The sequence below is a fragment of the Narcine bancroftii genome, chromosome 4, assembly GCF_036971445.1.
Source record: "Narcine bancroftii isolate sNarBan1 chromosome 4, sNarBan1.hap1, whole genome shotgun sequence".
In the NCBI taxonomy this organism is placed as follows: domain Eukaryota; kingdom Metazoa; phylum Chordata; class Chondrichthyes; order Torpediniformes; family Narcinidae; genus Narcine; species Narcine bancroftii.
Window position 1 is genome coordinate 208,697,268 of NC_091472.1, and position 20,545 is coordinate 208,717,812.

At 44.7% G+C, this 20,545-nt stretch overlaps 1 protein-coding gene and 1 pseudogene across 1 annotated transcript in view; both read right to left on the minus strand.

The window, feature by feature from the left end:
* LOC138761533 (zinc finger protein 229-like) overlaps positions 1 to 20,545 on the minus strand; it is a 78,786-nt gene that overhangs the window by 48,439 nt on the left and 9,802 nt on the right. The gene's annotated exons all lie outside the window — the stretch shown is intronic.
* Positions 7,888 to 20,545, minus strand: part of LOC138761560 (zinc finger protein 721-like) — a 69,631-nt pseudogene continuing 56,973 nt past the window's right edge.

Sequence of the window (20,545 nt, forward strand, 5' to 3'; positions counted from 1 at the left end):
TCCATGGAAAGTGATCAGCTGTTTACGTTCTTAATTACACCAAAAATCAGGAAAACATGCAAATAAGGTGGGGGTGGGGCACAGATCAGCAAATGGATACACATAGGAGCCGAAAGGTGATGGGGGACGGGTCAGAGGCTGGAAAAGATGCTCCCTGATAGGGGAAAGGAATGGGGGGAGGGTGCTGAAGGAAGGAAGTCAGAGGGAGAGAGTGACGGGGTAGGGAGGTGGAGGATGGGGCTGTTACCGAAAATTGGTGATCGATATTGATGCCATCTGCCTGGAGTTAAACAAGAACATCTGCAGATCCAGGGTCGAGTGCAAAATACAAACTTCCTGGAGAAACTCAGCAGGTCCCGCAGCATCCGCAGGAGGTAAAAACTTTGGTTCCTCTTTACTTCCTCCAAGGATCAATGACCTGCCGAGTTTCTCCAGCATGTTGGTGTCTCGCCATCTGGGTGGAACCAGAAATTGGCTTCTCGCAGAAGGTGAATCCATGGAATTCTTACCAAATTCAGCAGTGGAAGCTGTTGAAAGTATTTAATATATGTATGGGCAGATTTTTAACAATTTGGGGAATTATGGGTTGTAGGGGAGCGTGTGGGTAAGTGGAGCCAAGTCCACAGCCAAATCAGCCATGATCTTATTGACTGACAGAGCAGGCTTGAGGGGCAGGATGGCTGACTCCTGCTCCTGTTTCTCACCTTGAGGTGAACAGTGCAGCTGTCTAGAAGTGGAAGCTCAGTGAACACAGAGAGGAGAAAGAAACTGAAGAGTATTCCAGCAGGGTGAGGTGGTTGGGGGCTGGTCTCCAGCAGAAACACAGACAAATGCAAGAGCTTTGCTGAAGCTGGACATTCAGGCCCCAGTGATTTTTGCAAAGACAATGGAACTGCTTTGGAAAGAATTTCAATAGCAGTGCAAATGGAAAATCCAGCTCAAGTGCTGATAAAGATCTTTCAAGAATGGGGTTTGGAGCCTTGGGAGGAGGTTTGTTTTTTTACAAGGGGAGAGAGAGAGAGAAAGAGGGGCGGGGGTCAGTTCTGCAGTAGCGTTTGGAGGCTGCGACATGGCAAGCTGGCAACTTGTTGAAACCCCATTTTGAAGATGGGTTGTGAGCTCTGAGTTCAGCCTGTTGAAAACCCTTGTGGTCCTTACAAGAGGAAAGGGCCGGCTAGAGTATTTCTCCTGAAATAAGAGGAACTTTGTGGTGACCTGGAAGAAGAGGTGATCATTTGGAAAACTCTGATGCGGCGAGTTTCTTCGGCAAGACACTGAAGTGATGATTGGAGGAAATCAGTTTTTGTGTATCCAATGAGCAACAAATATCTCTCAGAATCCATTTACCAGTAAAAATGAGAGCCTGGTGGAAATTCATTAATGTTGAATTCTGTGAACAGTATAAGAGTTGCCTGATACCGGTGAACTTGGACAAGTGAATGTTTAGACTGTGAATCAAAGAACTTTCCTAAACATGTACACACTACATACATGTGTGCTGAGAATTAGAAGGGGGTTAAGTTAATAGTAATAAGTTAAAGTTTGATTCTGTTTTCATGATTAAAGATAATTCAAAGCAACATTTGTTTAAGTAACCATTTGTCTTGGTGAATTTCTATTGCTGCTGGGTTTTGGGGTCCTCTGGGCTCGTAACAATATTTTGCACCAATATTCACAAAAGTACTTTGATCAAGAAGAGGCCAAAATTGAACAGTGCTGAGCAATGTGGAGATTGAGGAAGCAGAAGAGTTGGATCTTCTTAAAAACCTCATGATTGATAAATCCCCGGGGCTGGACATGAATTCCCCAGGGAAGTGAGGAGAGATAGCTGGGGCAGTAGCTTTGAATCCTCTTTGGCCACAGGGGAGGGCCAGAGGATTGAAGGATGGCAAATGTAGTTCTCTGGTTTTTAAAAAGGGTAATGGGGAGAATCCTGGGAATTATAGATGGCAAGTTTTATGTCAGTGATGGGTAAACTAATGGATCTAAGAGCATTTGGAGAAGTCCAGTCTAATCAAGGTTAGGCTGTATGGCTTTGTGAAGGGAAGGTCGTACCTCACAAGTCAGAATGAAGTTTTTGAGGAGGTAGCAAAAGAAATTGATGAGGGGGAGAGTGGTAGATGTGGTTGACATGATTGTAGCAAGGCATTTGACAAGGTCCCCCATGAGAGACAAATCCAGAAAGTCATGAGGCACGGGATTAGTGGACCCTTGACTGTGGATGAAAAAAATTGGCTGGTAGGTAGAAAGCAGAGAGTAGTGGTGGACGAAAAGTAACTGCCTGAAGGTTGGTGACTACAGGAGAGGCCGCAGGGATCTGTTCTGGGTCCCCAGATCTTTGTGATGTTTATAAATGACTGGGATGAAGAGGCGGAAGGGTTTGCGGAAGGTTGGAGGAGCTGTGAATGGACCTGAAGGTTGTCGAAGACAATGCAGAATTGGGCAGAAGAGTGACAGATGGATTTCAATCCGGGTAAGTGTGAGGTGATGGACAAACCAGAAGGCTGAAGACAGGGTTAATCATTGGTTACTTAAGTGTGGATGAACAGAGGGATCTTGGGGTTCAAATCCATACATCCCTCAAGGTCACGGCACAGGTTGATGGGATAGATAAGAAGGCCTATGGGATGTTGGGCTTCATTTTAAAAAAAAATTATTTTTCACACAATAAACCATATTGACCAAGATACATACAGACATTTTTTCTCTTGAATATATAGTGTCATTTTCTCTCCCTTCCCTCCTTCCCTCACCCCCTTTCCCATTTATTTGAAGTTCAATCTATAAAATACATTAAACCCGAAATAAACAAGTAATTTTACTGAGTCAGTTCTTTTCGTTGTCTTCTCCTTCTGTCATTTTAGGTGGTGGAAGTCCATGGTAGGATTTCTATATTGTATTTCATGTATGGCTCCCATATTTCTTCAAAAATTGAGATGTTATTTCTTAAATTATGTTATTTTTTCTAATGAAATACATTTATTCATTTCTATGTACCATTGTTGTATTCTCAAGTTGTCTTCTAATTTCCAGGTTGACATAATACATTTTTTTGCTACAGCTAGGGCTATCATAACAAATCTTTTTTGTGCTCCATCCAAATCGAGTCCAAATTCTTTATTTCTTATATTACTTAGGAGGAAGATCTCTGGGTTTTTTGGTATATTGCTTTTTGTGATTTTATTTAATATCTGGTTTAAATCTTCCCAAAAATTTTGCACTTTCTCACGTCCAAATTACATGAATTCCCGTTTCTTTTTTACAGCGAAAACATCTGTCTGATACTGTCAGGTCCCATTTATTTAACTTTTGAGATGTGATGTATAGCCTGTGTATCCAGTTATATTGTATCATGCGTAACCTCGTGTTTATTGTATTTCTCATAGTTCCGGAGCATAGTTTTTCCCATGTTTCATTCTTTATCTTTATGTTTAGATCTTGTTCCCATTTTTGTTTAGGTTTACCGTTTGTTTCCTCGTTCTCCTTTTCTTGTAGTTTGATGTATATGTTTGTTACAAATTTTAAAATTATCATTGTGTCTGTAATCACATATTCAAAATTGCTGCCTTCTGGTAACCTCAGACTGTTTCCCAATTTGTCCTTCAAGTAGGTTTTCAGTTGGTGGTATGCAAACATTGTATGGTGAGTTATATTATATTTATCCTTCATTTGTTCAAAGGATAATAATTTATTTCCTGAAAAACAATTTTCTATTCTTTTGATCCCTTTTCTCTCCCATTCTCTGAAGGAAAGGTTATCTATTGTGAAAGGGATTAGTTGATTTTGTATCAATATTAGTTTTGGTAGTTGGTAATTTGTTTTATTCCTTTCTACGTGAATCTTCTTCCAAATGTTGAGCAGATGATGCAATACCAGTGAATTCCTACATTGCACCAATTTTTCATCCCATTTATATAGTATATGTTCAGGTATCTTCTCCCCTATTTTATCTACTTCTAATCTGGTCCAATCTGGTTTTTCCCTTGTTTGATAAAAATCTGATAGGTATCTTAATTGTGTAAAGTTTGGTAGTTGTAAGCCTCCTTGTTTGTACCATTCTGTTAATTTATCTAGTGCTATCCTTGGTTTCCCCCCTTTCCATAAGAATTTCCTTATTATTTTCTTTAGCTCCTTGAAGAATTTCTGTTAGGTGATTTGGTAATGACTGAAATAGGTACTGTATCCTTGGGAAAATGTTCATTTTAATACAGTTTATCCTTCCTATCAGTGTTAGTGGTAAGTCTTTCCAATGCTCTAAGTTGTCTTGTATTTTTTTCATTAATGGATGATAATTTAGTTTATACAGATGGCCAAGGTTTTTATTTAGTTGTATACCGAGGTATCGCATTACTTGTGTTTGCCATCTAAATGGTGATTCTTTCTTAAACTTTGTGAAATCCGCATTACTCATTGGCATTGCTTCACTTTTATTTGCGTTGATCTTGTACCCCGATACTTCTCCATATTCCTTCAATTTCCTATGTAATTCTTTTATTGATATTTCTGGTTCTGTTAAATATATTATAACATCATCTGCAAATAGACTGATTTTATATTCCTTCTCTTTTATTTTTATCCCTCTTATTTTATTTTCTGTTCTTATCAGTTCTGCTAGTGGTTCTATAGCTAACACGAACAGTGAAGGAGATAGTGGACATCCCTGCCTTATTGATTTACTTAAGTTAAATTGTTTTGATATATATCCATTTACTGTCACTTTCGCCAATGGCCCCTTATACGGTGCAGAATTTTTGTAGTACTTTGAATAAATAATTCCATTCTACTCTGTCAAAGGCCTTCTCTGCGTCTAAAGCAACCGCTACTGCTAGAGTTTTATTTCCTTCTACTGCATGAATTAAGTTAATAAATTTACAGATATTGTCCGTTGTTCGTCTTTTTTAAATAAATCCAGTTTGGTCTAGATTTACTATTTTTGGTACATAGTCGACCAATCTGTTTGCTAATAGTTTAGCTATTATCTTATAATCTGTGTTAAGTAGAGATATTGGTCTATATGACGCTGGTACTAGTGGATCTTTCCCTGTCTTTGGTATTACTGTAATTATTGCTGTTTTGCATGAATCTGGTATGTTTTGTTTTATCAATCTGGTTGGTTACTTCTAGGAGGGGAGGAATTAATAAGTCTTTAAATGTTTTATAGAATTCTATTGGAAATCCATCCTCTCCTGGTGTTTTATTGTTCGGTAGTTTTTTTTTTAATATCTCCTATAATTCTTCTATTTCAAATGGTTTTATTAATTTATTTTGCTCCTCTGTTTGTAATTTCGGTAGTTCAATTTTAGTTAGAAATTCATCTATTTTGTCATCTTTCCCTTCGTTTTCAGTTTGATATAGTTGTTGTAGAATTCCCTGAAGTTTTCATTGATCTCCGTTGGATTATATGTAATTTGTTTGTCCTTTTTCCTTAATGCCAATACCATTCTTTTAGTTTGTTCTGTCTTAAGCTGCCACGCTAGAATTCTGTGCGTTTTTTCTCCTAGCTCATAATATGTTTTGTCTTCATTATGTTCTTCTCCACCTTATGTTTGTAGTGTTTCATATTTTATTTTTTTTGTCTGCCTATTCTCTTCTTTTAGTTGTATCTTCCTTTATTGCTAATTCTTTTTCTGTATTTGTTATTTCCCTTTCCAACTGTTCTGTTTCCTGATTGTAGTCCTTCTTCATCTTAGTTACATAACTTATTATTTGCCCTCTGATGAATGCTTTCATTGCATCCCATAGTATAAACTTATCTTTCACTGATTCTGTATTTATTTCAAAGCACATTTTAATTTGTCGTTCAATGAATTCTCTAAAATCCGGTATTTTAAGTAGCATGGAGTTTAATCTCCATCTATACATTCTTGGTGGGATGTCCTCTAGCTCTATTGCCAATAACAGGGGTGAGTGATCCGATAATAGTCTACCTTTATATTCCATTTTCCTAACTCTCCCTTGAATGTGGGCTGATAACAGGAATAGGTCTATCCTTGAGTATGTTTTGTGTCTACCTGAATAAGATGAATATTCCTTTTCCTTTGGGTGTTGTTTCCTCCATATATCCAAAAGTTGTATTTCTTGCATCGATTTAATTATAAATTTGGTTACTTTGTTCTTTCTGTTAGTTTTTTTTCCCAGTTTTATCCATGTTTGAGTCCAAATTAACGTTAAAATCCCCTCCTATTCGTATGTTCCCTTGCATATCTGCTATCTTCAAAAAGATATCTTGCATAAATTTTTGGTCTTCTTCATTGGGTGAGTAAACATTGAGTAAATTCCAAAATTCTGAATATATCTGACACTTTATCATTACATATCTCCCTGCTGGATCTATTATTTCCTCTACTATTTTGATTGGTACATTTTTATTGATTAATATAGCTACTCCTCTGGCTTTTGAATTATATGATGCTGCTGTTACATGTCCTATTCCATCTCTCTTTAATTTCTTGTGTTCCATTTCAGTTAGATGTGTTTCTTGTACGAATGCTATATCAATTTTTTTCTTTTTTCAGTAAATTTAAGTTTCTTCCTTTTGATTTGGTTATGTATTCCATTAATATTTAAAGTCATATAGTTCAACATAGTCATATCATACTTTGTTTATCTTTCCTTTCCGTTTCCTCATCACCACCTTCCCTTCTTATCTATTTCTGCTTTCTTTTTTTGAACACATTATAAGACAACATTTCTAAAACATAAAATATTTCCACTATTCTCATATCTAAAATTCCTTTAACCCCAGTAGTCCCTCCCTTTCTGAGTTGCCCTTTGTCCCTTGTCGGGCAACCACATCTCCCCTCTCCATTTGGATTTGCGAATCTGCTCGCAAGCCTCAACTGATTTTGCAATGACTGTTATTCTTCCCCACCCAGCCCTCCAGAAAAGATTTTAATCTTCATATATCACAAAGGTCACTCTCTTAATTCCCTCCTTACTTCCTCTTCTTAGTTCTTACTTATACTCTTTTTTGTTTTATATATACATATATAGATAGATATATATATATATATATATCTATCTATATTATATAAAAGTGAAGGGAGAAACGTTTAGCGGCAACATCAGGGGTAAATTGTGGGTGTCTGGAATATCTTGCTGGGGATGGTGGTAGAGGCGGAAACATTGGGCCATTTAAGAGACTCTTAGACAGACATGTGGATGAAAGGAAAATAGAGGGTTATGGGTTAAGGACAGTTTAGGACTTTTTTTAAGAAACAAATCCATCACAAGAAAAAGTAACTGAAGTAGGCCATTCAGCCCATCAAGTCTTCTTCGCAAATCCACCCTGAGCTAAAAACTGTTCTCACATCTAGTTCCAGGATCCAGCCTTTTCCCCACATCCCTTGATATCATGACTAATTAGATACCTGTCAATCTCCTCCTTAAACTCTCCCAATGATCTGGGTTCCACAGCTGCACATGGCAACAAATTCCACAAATCCACAACCCTCTGGCTTAAAAAATTTCTCCTCCTCTCTGTTTTAAATGGGTACCTTTTGTTATGAGTTCAGTGAACCCCATACAACAGCAGCAGCAGCTCCCCAAACACAATACCGTTCGCACCAAATGAACTGTCCTTGGGTCTAGTGGTGTGTGTGTTCACACTTCTGGAGAGAGGATGGGGGAAATATTTAATTAGAAATATTTCTCCAGGCCTTCATACAGCCAGCCACATTCAGTCACTGTCCCCCAGCCCATAAAAACACAAACAGCCTCCCCTTCAAAAAGGCCCCAGCAGCCCCTGACCCTCTCCAACAACTCATCCCCACATACAAATACATGGGACACATCAGCCACCTCCCAATACTGGACCTTTCCCAGGTCCAAAACCTGTTCCAACAACCAGGCTCCATTCCCACACCCATTCCACACACACACCTTGCATGATGACGATTAGAGTTTATTATCAGACACAGAAGACACCAAAATTCCTACGTGCTGATTCCAGCCAGTTCAACACATGCTGCCCAATTACATCAAAATGAACCGGTCCGTTTTGGAGAGGGAGAGGAATCCAGAGGACCCGGGGAAAGGCCCTTTCAGACAGTGCCAGATTCATTTCGGTTCATTGGCTCTGTACGAGGGCTGCACTAACAGAAAGGCCCACAACGTTTCGGGACAGTGTTCCAAAAACTGACTCCCAGTGTAAAACCACAGCCCTCAGAACATTTATCCTGACTCCTTTGCTGCTGTGATCTGTTCTTCATAATGCTCACAATCTTCATTTTCTTCCACTCCCTCTTGGGTCTCCCTTGTCCTTCTGTAACGTGCTGATCAGAGAAGTGACCGCGGATACATTCCACCAAACCATTGCCAGGGCTCTTCAGATGGCCTCTCTCTGCATTTACTTCCATGCCTCATCCCCCATGTGTTCGTCTGTTCCATCAGCCTATCCAGATGGTCGACACCTGGGCAGGACTGGGATCAATGTCCTGGGAGGGGATTGTTTGCCAGTGCTGTTGGGGAGGGTTAGACGACTATGGCAGGGGTGTGGCCTTATCTGCAGGATGACTGAAATAAGATAGAGACGGAAGCAAAAGGTAGAAAGGGGGAAAAGTCAAAGTGGAGGACAGAAAAAATCCATGCAGTAGACAAAAAAGATCACGTTGGAATATGACTGAAAGTCACCGAGTGTGAGGGCACTTTATCTCAATGCCCAGAGCATTGCGAACACGGTGAACAAACGTCCCTGTCTTCTCTTGTCAGAGAGAAACCCTCTTCCTGTCATTTCTCAGCTTCTCTCTCTTCTCACCTCCCATCTGTATCTACCTACGACCAGTGACCCTGTGCTGCTCCCCCTGCCCCTCCCTCCTTTCCATTCGAACGGCTGCCTGTTTCTCCTCCTTCCTGATGAAGGGCCCAAGTCCCAACGTCGACTGCCTTTCACTTCCGATGTTTGTTGGGTGTCCTGCCGAGTTTCTCCAGCACCAATTTGCATTGCACTATCTATTCCATCCAGGAACTCTCTACCGAGAGAGCATGAATATCAACCTCCAGTTTCTGTTCCTCCCCATCCCCGTTTCCTCTCTTTCAGCTCCCCACCCACTTCACTTCCTTCTCCTATCAGAGAGCTGCCCTTCTGAGCCCTCTCCCCATCACTTCTCAGCTTCTCCCCACCACCCCAGTATCCATCTGAAAGACTCTGCTCCTGAATTTCCCCTCACTTTTCTATTCCGGCTTCTCTCTCATTTTCAGCACCCCTGGGGATGGGCTCGGGGATGAAATCTCAATGCCCTATAACTTGTTGTGAACGCTGCGTGGCCTTCTGAGTTTCTGCAGCACGACTCCTGCATTAAGTCCCAGCATCTGTGCAAAATCCAGAGGTTGCAGTGTCCACCTTCAAACTGAAGCAACTACAAACACCAGAGAACTTGCACAGTGAAGCCTTGACCAGCAGTTAACAACACTGACGTCTCCTAGCTGGTTTATGATCGCGTCACGAAAGCCACTGATCACCTCAGCAGCCACGCACAAAATGCTGGAGCAACTCAGCAGGTCAGGCAGCATCCATGGAAGGCAACAGATTGCAGAAACCCTGAACCCTGCAGGGAGAGAGGGCAGAAGCCCAATAATAGTGGGGAGACGGAGAGCTCAGGCTACAAAGAAAACCCCCATCAACATAACAATCCTACAAACTGTGGCCTCTGAAACAATGACCCTTCACCCAACGTGTCTGTACTAAACAAGATGCCCAAGTTAAACTAAACTCCAGCCCACACGTGATCCACCATCCTCCGTATCCATGGGTCTGTCAAGGGTCAACTCCACCTTGTAGCCCGTTCCTGGTACTCGCCACTCTCTGGGTAAAATATTTACCCTGATCATCTCCCATAACCTTCCCACTTCCATCTTCACCTTAAACATGCACCCATTAACGTACGATGCTTAAACCAGAGGGAGAAAATGTTGGCTGTCTATCCTGAACATTCCCTCCCCTGCCCGTGATATCCCCACAGACTGGATAGCTGAGAGAGCACCTCGCCATACAGGGAACAGGTGAACAAAGTCTCCCTTTTCTAGATTTTCTGGTGTCCTGTCAATTGGACAGTGAGAATCCCCACTGGTGTAAACTCAGGCTGGAGGCTGAGGGAATCCTTTATCACGCAGGGAGGAAGGGAACGGTTTCTACCCCATGTGAACCTTCTGGTGTGAACTCAGGCTGGAAAACTGAGAGTACCCCTTCCCACACAGGGAGCAGGTGAACAATTTCTCCCCTTTGTGAACCCGCTGGTGTGCCTGAAGGTTGGAGGATCTAGTGAATCTGATCCCACACAAGGAGCAGGTGAATGGTCTCTCCCCAGTATGAACTCTCTGGTGTGCCTGCAGGTTGGAGGATCTAGTGAATCCGATCCCACACAGGGAGCAGATGAATGGTCTCTCCCCAGTATGAACTCTCTCGTGTGCCCGCAGGTTGGAGGGCTGGGAGAACCCCTTCCTACACAAGGAGCAGGTGAACGGTCTCTCCCCGGTATGAAGCCACTGGTGCATTTGCAGGTTGGAGGAGTGAGAGAATCCCATTCCGCATAGAGAGCAGGTGAACGGTTTCTTCCCAGTGTGAGCTCGCTGGTGGGTTCGAAGGCCTGAGGGATCAGAGAATCCCTTCCCACACAGGGAGCAGGTGAATGGTTTTTCCCCGGTGTGAACTCTCTGGTGTGTCTGCAGGTCAGAAGGCCGAGAGAACCCCTTCCCACAGAAGGAGCAGGTGAATGGTTTCTCCCCGCTGTGAACTCTCTGGTGACTCAGTAAATTAGAGGATCGACTGAATCTGATCCCACACAGGGAACAGGTGAACGGTTTCTCCCCAGTGTGAAACCGCTGGTGTGCCTGCAGGGTGGAAGACTGAGAGAATCCCTTCCCACACAGGGTGCATGTGAATGGTTTCTCCCCGGTGTGAACTCTCTGGTGTCTCTGCAGATCAGAGGACTGAGAGAATCCTTTCCCACACTGAGAGCAGTTGAATGGTTTTTCCCCAGTGTGAACTCTCTGGTGGCTCAGTAGGTTAGAGGATCTAGTGAATCCGAACCCACACAGGGAGCAGGTGAATGGTTTCTTCCCAGTGTGAACTCTCTGGTGTGCCTGCAGGCTGGAGGAGTGAGAGAATCCCTTCCCGCACAAGGAGCAGGTGAATGGTCTCTCCCCAGTATGAACTCTCTGGTGTTTTTGCAGGTTGGATTGCTGAGAGAACCCCTTCCCACACAGGAAGCAGGTGAATGGCTTCTCCCCGGTGTGAATCCGCTGGTGTATGTGGAGGCTGGAGGAGTGAGAGAATCCCTTCCCACACAAGGAGCAGGTGAACGGTTTCTCCCCAGTGTGAATTCTCTGGTGTGACTGCAGGTTCGAAGGCTGAGAGAACCCCTTCCCACAAAGGGAGCAGATGAATGGTCTCTCCCCTGTGTGAACCCGCTGGTGTATTTGTAGGCTGGAGGAGTGAGAGAACCCCTTCCCACACAGGGAGCAGATGAATGGTTTCTCCCCGGTGTGAACCCGCTGGTGTATTTGCAGATTGGAGGGCTGAGAGAATCCCTTCCCACACAGGGAGCAGGTGAACGGTTTCTCCCCAGTATGAGACCGCTGGTGTGCCTGCAGGCCTGAGAGCTGAGAGAACCCCTTTCCACATAGAGAGCAGTCGAATGGTTTCTCTCCGGTGTGAACCCTCTGGTGTATTTCCAGTTTGGAGGGCTTAGAAAACCCTTTCCCACACACACAGCATTTAAAGGATCTCTCCCCAGAGTGAATGATTTGGTGATGAAGGGGGCTAGAGGACTGGGTGAACCCCTTCACGCACACGCGGCAGGTGAACGGACTCTCCCTAGAGGGAACACACCCGTGCTCCTCCAGCTCCTTGGAGGTTTGAAAACTCTTCCCACAGTCAGAGCAGGGGAATGGGCTCCCCATAGTGGGGACACACTGGTGTTGCAGGATGGCGTCAGAGCAGGTGAATCTCTCCCCACACTCAGAACAGCTGAACAGTCTCTCCCCAGGGTGAGCGCAGTGATGTGTTTCCAGCAAGTCCAATGGAAGTTTCTCCTCACCGCACGCCTCACTCTGGAGTGTTTTATCTGCCGTATCACTGGTCACCTGACCCTCCATGTTGGCCAATCGTCTGGAGTCCGGTACAAGTACTCAACAGGTGTGGGGCATCTGTGTAATGATTACCGTGCTCCGTATGCAATGATAAAGCTGGGAAATACTATGGAGCGGAGGAATCCAATTGAAGAGTCAAACCAGAATGTGGCGTTTTCTGATGCTTCCTGCCTGCAAACGCACCGCTTTCTTCACCCTGTGAAGAGAAGATGGTGGAGTGAGAGGGATCAAGGCATTCTCTGCAGCAAGTGTTCTTGGACGACACACCCTGGAGCCATAGACAGCAAAATGACAAACCGTGGACATGTCCTGATCTGTGTTGAGGATCAGTAGACAAGTAGACACCACACATGGTGTCAGAGCTAAAAATCCCATCCCCCAATCAATTCTCCCCATTTCCCTCTCCTGTCCTGCCATCTATAGCCAATGATCACCATTTGTCTGAGGGTCTGTACTCTTCCCCCTGCCTTTTCTTCCCTTCTTCCCAGCCTGTTAATCCAGGGACCTGTATCTGGACGAAAGGCTCAAGCGTGAAACATTCGTTATATACCTTTACCTCTTATGGATGCTGAGAAACCTGTGGACTGGAGTCCCCTGAGAAGTCCTCGGGCGTTTCACCCATGCACCAGTTGCCAGGATTGCAATGTTCCCTCATCCCCTGGCAAGTGGGTGGGAGAATGATGCGACTCCATCTCTGCACCAGGGAAACCCCACATCTGCTGACACATTTCTAGTCGCCCAAAACTATCCCAGTCACTGGTTTCTCTTTTCATTCAAACATTCCGCCTGGATCTTGCCAAGTTCTCCAAAATACTCTGATTCCGGTTGGTTTAGATCCGGGAGGAGGTCAAATGATGCAACATGAATGTGACTCATTTAACAACCAGAGGAGACGTAACCGAGGTTTACAAGATTCGAAGAGGCAGCCAGCACCTTTATCCCAGGGCGGGAGGAGACAACAGTGAAGGGAGGGAAGTTGAGAGAAGACATGAGGGAATGCCTTGTCAGGGATGGTGCCAGAGGCTGAAACATTCGGGGCACTGAAGAAACTCTTAGATAGACATACGGAAAATAGAGGGTTACAAGGTAGGAAGTGCTAAGTATTCTTTTGGGAGGAATATGTGGGTCTGCACAACATTGAGGACCAAAGGGCCTGAATTGTGCTGTAATGTTCTACAAGGAGGAGGGAAAGAGAGAGAATGTTCCGGAACGTTGGTTCCCTTCACTCCCTATGGATGCTGCGCGAGTTTCTCCAGCACGTCCGTGTATTTGCTTCTCTGCGTTTCCTTCAGGTTCCAGCGGTTGTAGTTCTTGCTGTTTCTGATTGACATCAGCCCACACACTGTTGGACGCTGTATCTGTCAATCCCCTCAAACGTCGAGGCTAACACCGACAGGTGGCACTGATTGGCCGGTGGGTGACATTTCTTGTGATGTCCTTTCCTGTTGGGAAATGTATGAGCTTTTCCAAGCTTGGAAAATGCTCCCTGAAATAAAAACACCAGGCTTGGATACTCAGCAGGTCCAACTGTACTTTATAGAGCAAAGATACATCACCAACTTTGGAAACCTGTCCCTCTCTCACACCCACCTCCAGCCCAATCACCTCCACGTGTCCCATTCTCCCTGTCATATTCAGCAATGAAACCATCAATCACGCTTCCTCCCACCTGCGGGCTGGGCACCTTGAGGGGAAGGGGGGGACACGCCTCTTTTGCAAAGTAGAAACTCAGCTGATCTTGCAGTGTCCACAGGAGGTAAAGACATTACGGGCCTGAGCCCTGTGTAAAAACCAGGCAGTGTTTGGATTAAAAGACTGGGGAGAAAGGAAAGAAGGGCAGGGGGAAGAGGACAGGGCAACAGACAAAAGGAATTAATGGAAAGATAGAAGAGAGAGAAGGGGAGAATTGGTGGGGGAATTGGTTGGCTCAATGAATTCAGAACTGACCCAAGAGACAGTGGGAACATGGTAGAGTGGGGCAGAGCTCGAGTGAAGGAGACATGGGGTGGGTGGCTGACAAAAGCAGGAGAGGTCGATGTTAACGCCAACCAGCTGGAGGGTGTCTGGACACAACACGAGGTGTTGTTCCTCCAATTTGAGAGTCGTCTCAGTCTGGTAATACATGAGACCATGGAGAGATAGGGTGAGAATGAAATGGAATGGGTGGTCACTGCGAGGGCCACATGAAGGACAGAGCCAAGGTTCTCAAAAGAACCTGTCCCTCTGATGTAGTGGTGGCCACAACAGGAGCAGTAGGTAATCCCTGCAGATTCACAAGTGAAATGCTGCTTCAGTTGGAAGGACTGTTTGGGGCCCCAAAAGGTGGTGAGGGAAAAGGTGTGGCTGCAAGTGGAGCTCCTCCTGCAGTTATAGATGCCAAGGGTGCGGTGGGTGGGAAGGGATGAGTGGACAAGGGAGTCGTCTCTGCTGAAGGTGGGGGGGGGGGGGGGGGGGAGATGGGGGAGGAGCAGGCAAGGTGTGCCTGGTGGTGGCAGAAATGGTGGAGGATCATTTGTTGGATGTGGAGGCTGGTGGGAATCCTGTTCTTGTTACACATTTTGGGAGGGGGAGGGAGCCAGTGTAGATGTGCGGGCAATGGAGGATTGCTGGTGAGGACCATGTTGCTGGGGAAGGCATGATGTTTGAAGAAGGAAGACATCTCCGAAGTCTGGCATAGAAGACCAAGCACTGGGAGAGAAGATCAAGCACTGGAGCAAACGCAACAGTGACCGAGGAATTGAGAGAGAGTTATGGAATGTTTTTAGGGGACAGGGTGTCATGAGGAATAGTCAAGGTAGGCGTGAGACTAGGTGGATTTGTAGAAGATCCTGCCAAGTGTTTGTCTCCTGAGAAGGAGACCGAGATCCAGATGGGTCAAATGAATTTGAGGCATTAAAGCGGATAAAGTCGACGAACTCATAATGGGTGCATGAGGCAACAAAAGGCCAGATATTGCCCGGGATCACACGGGTACCCATGGCTTGCACTTTGACCTAGAAATGAGGGATGAGTCAAAGGAGAAGTTATTAAGGGTGAGGACAAGTTCTGCCAGCCAGAGAAGGGTAACAGTGGAGGGGGGACTGTTACCGTCTGTTGTCAGAAAAGAAACGATGGGCTTTGAATCCCTGGATATGGGGGATGGATATCCGTGGTAAAGATGAGGCAGTTGAGTTCAGGGAACTGGAAGTTGTTAAAGTGATGGAGTACGTGTGAAGAGCCATGGATGTAGGTGGGGAGGGACTGGACCAGTGGGGACAAAATGGAGTCGAGGTCAACAGAGACCAATTCAGTAAGGCAGGAGCACGGGGACCATTGGGTTTGTGGATCTTGGTACAGGGTTGGGAAACAATGAGGATGGAGGCTATGCGAGGGAGGTGACTGGAAGTGATGAGTTCCCTGACTGTGTGTGACACGGTAGTTTGAAGAGATTTGGTGGGGTCCTGTAGGAGGGGTAACAGGAGATGTCTGAGACTTGTCTTCTGGCTGCGCCAGATGACAGCTGCAGGTTTGATGGTTGGGTTTTGATTCGTGTGGAGAGACTGTGGTGAAGTCGCGCTCTTTGATATCTCAGCAGCAGTTGGGGATAAAAAGGTCCAGCGCCAGCAGAAGACCAGAACCAAGTTGAACTGAATACTGGCATCATGACTGAAAAGAGGAATTTTAAACAGAAGCATAATACCTTTGTAAATGTGTTTTACTTATATGTTGATAGGATGTTTATAGCTTTTGAATCTATTCCCATATTCTAACCAAATCAACAGGAGGGATCCCCTCTAGACCCAGGCCCTACCCCAGACAGGAAGTGAGAGAATGGATTTTGAGACAGAACTGATCACAGACAAGTGAAGATAAGGATATAAACACGTGGAGGGCAGCAGGATACAACGTGACATCTTTTATTAAATGGGACCTCCAGTTATATATCCATACCAAAGCAGGGAGAAAATTGCTGTAAAACTCTTTCTGTATACAATTAGACATTTTGTTTGACAGAAGGCAAATCTGTGGCTGACTACTAATTGGATGGGATCCTGTTAATTGGGATATGTGGTTCCCTCGACACATGTACAGAAGATACACCAATACCCTGATTGGCCATTTTGTAACCAGGTTCAGGACAGAGAGGTATCACTAAGATGGAGCAGATCTTCATGATTTGACGGTACGAGAAAGGCATCCAAAGAACTGGGTTGTCGACTCAGAAGCTGGGGCGACTGGCTAATGAAACAGTTAAGAGGCTCCAAACAGCTGGGAAGGTGATGCAGTAGAGACAGTCGCCATTCATACAGAACCAAATGGACCCTGATTATTCTGGCTGGTCGTGGGGAGACCAAGGCTACTGTATGAACAGCCCTGAAAACATGTCTAAATGGGTGAATTACATGTAAAAAGAGACTCACGAGAAATTGATACAAAATACCTGAGCATCACACCTATCCCTTTGTACAATGATTTGCTACTAGATGGATTCAGTAGTTGGAGAAAAAAAGTTTATGCTCCTATCTCTGCTTGTAGATTTACTGTTTCTATACTATCCAAGTATCGTCCACAGTCCTTTTAGTAGTTATCGTGAAATGATAAAAGGAAGGAATGAAATAATAATGTATAAAACCCTTTGAATATTGAAACTTTAGAAGCTTGTTGGAATTCAGAATCTAGGGAAGAGGTAAAAGGTTAAAAGTAATATCGTTTCAGTGTCTCTCACAGACTGGTACTGACTGCCACAACCTTAGGGTGCCTCAGGAGAGAGTCAAAGCAGAGAGTGCAGTATAGATGACACTTTCCTTATTCTAATATATCCTAATTTCCGAGTACCATCTTCCAAAGCATGAGCTGCCATATCCCAATTTTGATCTCTTTAATCCAACAAATCAAATTGTGGCTGACACTTTGTAGCTTTAATTCATTGATAAAACAGGTAAACATTTTGCAGAGCTTCGCATTAAAACTTTAAAAATGATGAATAACAAAGCATTTACTGTATGATATAGAGATATACCAAAGGTATATAAAGATACAAAATTTTAAATAGACACAAAAATTCAAAGAAAAATTTCTCATGCTCATGCTTCCTTCACATCTTTAGAATGAAGAGGCAAGCACTTAGCCTGGGCAGATATTACAACATATTACATCATAGTCACTATGGTAACATTACAAACAATAGTTCTCTTAGAGACACGCATAAAATTAAGAGTTTTTAACTTTTACATTCCGGCCCCTAATTATTATAATAGACATCAATGGCTAATATATAATTACTATTACAGATGCACAAAATAATACAAGTGTAAGATTAGAAATCTAAACTTTCAGCATCCTGCAAAAGAGAGATTTTAGTAATAGGTCTATTTAAATAACCAGTCTTGGTTTTAATCTGCACTTGCCAAACAAATCCTTTCTTGTCTAGAACTGTATATACAACTTTCTCCAGCAACCAAGAATGTCTTGGTGAAGAATCGTCCATGATAATTACAATATCTCTACATACAAAATTGTGTAGCTTTAGACCATTTTTCTTGTTCTTGTAATAAGAAAAGATATTATTTAATCCATCTTATTTCCATCTGCATCTTGCATAAATATCTTCTTTTTGAAACTGACCTGTTTTCTCATGTATATGTCATGCGATCAAATCAGAAATATGAAATTCCATAATTCGATGTTTCACTTTTTCTTCCTTTAGTTCTTTTTCCAATTTTCCTCCTAATCTCAATACATCATTTACAAGAATACGATTTAGCTTGTAAATGCAACTTGTTTTAGTAACATTCAGATTCTTCTTCAATTTTGTTATCTCGATATCAAACACATTTTTCTGACAGAAACTAATCATCTCCAATTCAGCATTCACCAACTCATCAACTGTTAAGTAACAGCTCTCTCAAGTCTTCAGATTCTCTTTCTTGATGGGTTTAAAAACTATGCTTTTACATTGTAAATATCCATGCTACTGCCTTTTTCAAATGAAGCCATGAAGAATGATAGCAACTTAATTGAGCAATTGCATCACCATCATTAGATATTTGAATAGCATTTACATTAGTGTTTTGGATTCTATGATCCTTCAATGAAATTTCTTTTAACTCTTGCGGATTTTGAGGCCACTCTTCTTGAGATCACAAAAGAAATTGTGGAAAGGACACCCATGATTTGGCTCCAAAATTTTCTAAATTTAAAAACTCTCAATCTAATTTATCCAATCTTGTGTGATGGATTCTGGTACTGTTTCATCCCATCCAAATTTTCTTCTGCACAATTCTTGCCAGAATTTTCTTGGCTATTAATACTAGCGGTGCCAATATTCCCAAAGGATCGTACACTGAACTTAATGTGGTGCTTGGCACAGCTGAAGAAAGGAGTTCACATTGAGGGTCATTAACAACTGTTTTATTTGAATCTAGCACACATCCCTTTAAGAGCAGCATTGGCTCAGTCACGACGTGTGTGGTGATATCATAAACACTGCCTGAGGCACGTGCTGCGCAGGAGGCTTGTCAGGAAGAACCCAACGGCGCCATCTTCCCATGGCTGCCATCTTCCCATGGCTGCCCCACCACGTGGTGTTACACGTGGGGCTGGTTCGCCATGAGAGAGTGCGCTGCCACACAAACCGGCTACGCATCCCGCTGCTTGGGCGTTTAGTCACGGCCGTCCGTACAGGCTACGAAAAATCCAAATGTGCCACCTTCAAGCGGTCCACTGTGAAAAGTTCCTCCCCCACCCCCCCCGCCATGTCTAACATGAAAGTTCCACTGGATCGCAGGAGGACCTTACCATCGTATGGGCACTGCAACGGTGCCGTTTGCGGTCCTCTCCAGATGAACAAAAACTGTGCCAAGTCCAGTTCCTTGGGGTGGTGGGATGGCCGGGTGCCGTGGTGTGATGGGGTGGAGGAGCCAGGGAGGCAAGTTTTCTGCGGAGATCTGCCAGCAAGTTCACGTGTTCGGGTGCGGTGCCGGATTCTGGGCCAAAGAACTTGCCAGGCAGGGAGAGTGGCGCGCTGGATACCAGTTCCGCTGACGAGGCTTGCAGGTCCTCCTTGGGTACAGTCCTGATGCAGAGGAGGACCCAGGGCAATTCGTCTACCCAGTCTGGGCCGGTGAGTCGAGCCATGAGTGCGGACTTTAGATGCCGATGAAACCTCGCATCAAACCATTGGATTGCGGGTGGTAGGCCGTGGTGTGGTTGAGTTTAACCCCCAGGAGTCTCGCCAGATGGCAAAGTGCAGAGGTAAATTGGGCGCCCCTGTCGCTGGTGATAAACCCTAAATTGAGTGATCCACTGACTGACCAGGTTCATAGCACATGTCTCTGCAGAAGCCTCTGATAGGGATGGCCTTGGGTCATCTCGTAGCTCGGTCCACCATCATAAGGAGGTAGCACACCTCTCTGGACACTGGCAAGGGACCAACGACAACAACGTGGATGTGCTGGAACCTTTGCGCTGACGAGACGAAGTGTTGGATCGGAGCCTGTGTGTGCTGGTGGACCTTGGAGGCCTGGCACTGTGCAGTTTCTAGCCAACTCCACCGCCTCCTTCTTGAGCCTGTGCCACACGAACCGCTCCACCACCTCGGGACGTCTTTACTGAGGGATGAGCTAGGTCATGAACTAGGCAGAAGACCCTCCTTCTCCATTGCGGTGGGACTACCAGACACGGTGGGCCAGTGGAGATGTCGCAGAGCAGCGTGTCCGGGCTGTTGGGCAACTGGATGACCTTGAGGTCAAGGGCCTAGATGGCAGTCTGGAGGGCTTATATCTTTGCGTCGTGCCGCTGGGCCTGGGCTAGCTGCATATAGTCAAGACCGGGGGAGAGTGTTGATGGTTGGGTGCAAGAGTGCGTCCGCTACCACATTGTCCTTGCCCGCTCTGTGCCAGATGTCAGTGGTGAACTCTGACACCCAAGAGAGGTGGCACTGTTCCCTGGCTGACCATGGGTCCTTGGCCATCACGAGTGCTTGGGGGAGGGATCTGTGGTCTGTGAAGAGTCTGCCCTCCAGGAAGTAACGAAAATGGCGGATGACCAAGTATAGCGCTAGGAGTTCCCGATCGAACGTGCTGTACTTGAGCTCCAGCAGGTACAGCTGCTTATTGAAAAAGGCCAGTGGGCGCTATTGTCCATTAAGCCATTGCTCCAGAACTCCCCTGACTGCTGTGGCTGAGGCATCCACCGAGAGCGCCATGTGTGCCTCCGGGGATGGGTGCACCAGTAGCGTTGCGCTGGCGAGGGCCTCCTTCGTTGCCATAAAAGCCCTGTCTGCCTCTTCCAACCAGGATAAAGTCTTTTCCTTTGCACCGATCAGTGTGAACAGTGGATGCATGGTACGGGCGGCGCCGAGGACAAAACGATGGTAAAGGCTCACCATCCCCACAAACTCCTGCAGGCCTTTGAGAGTGGATGGTTTGCCACTTTCTCTGGTGCCGGCGCCGGCCCACCCACCAAGATGGTGCCCCAG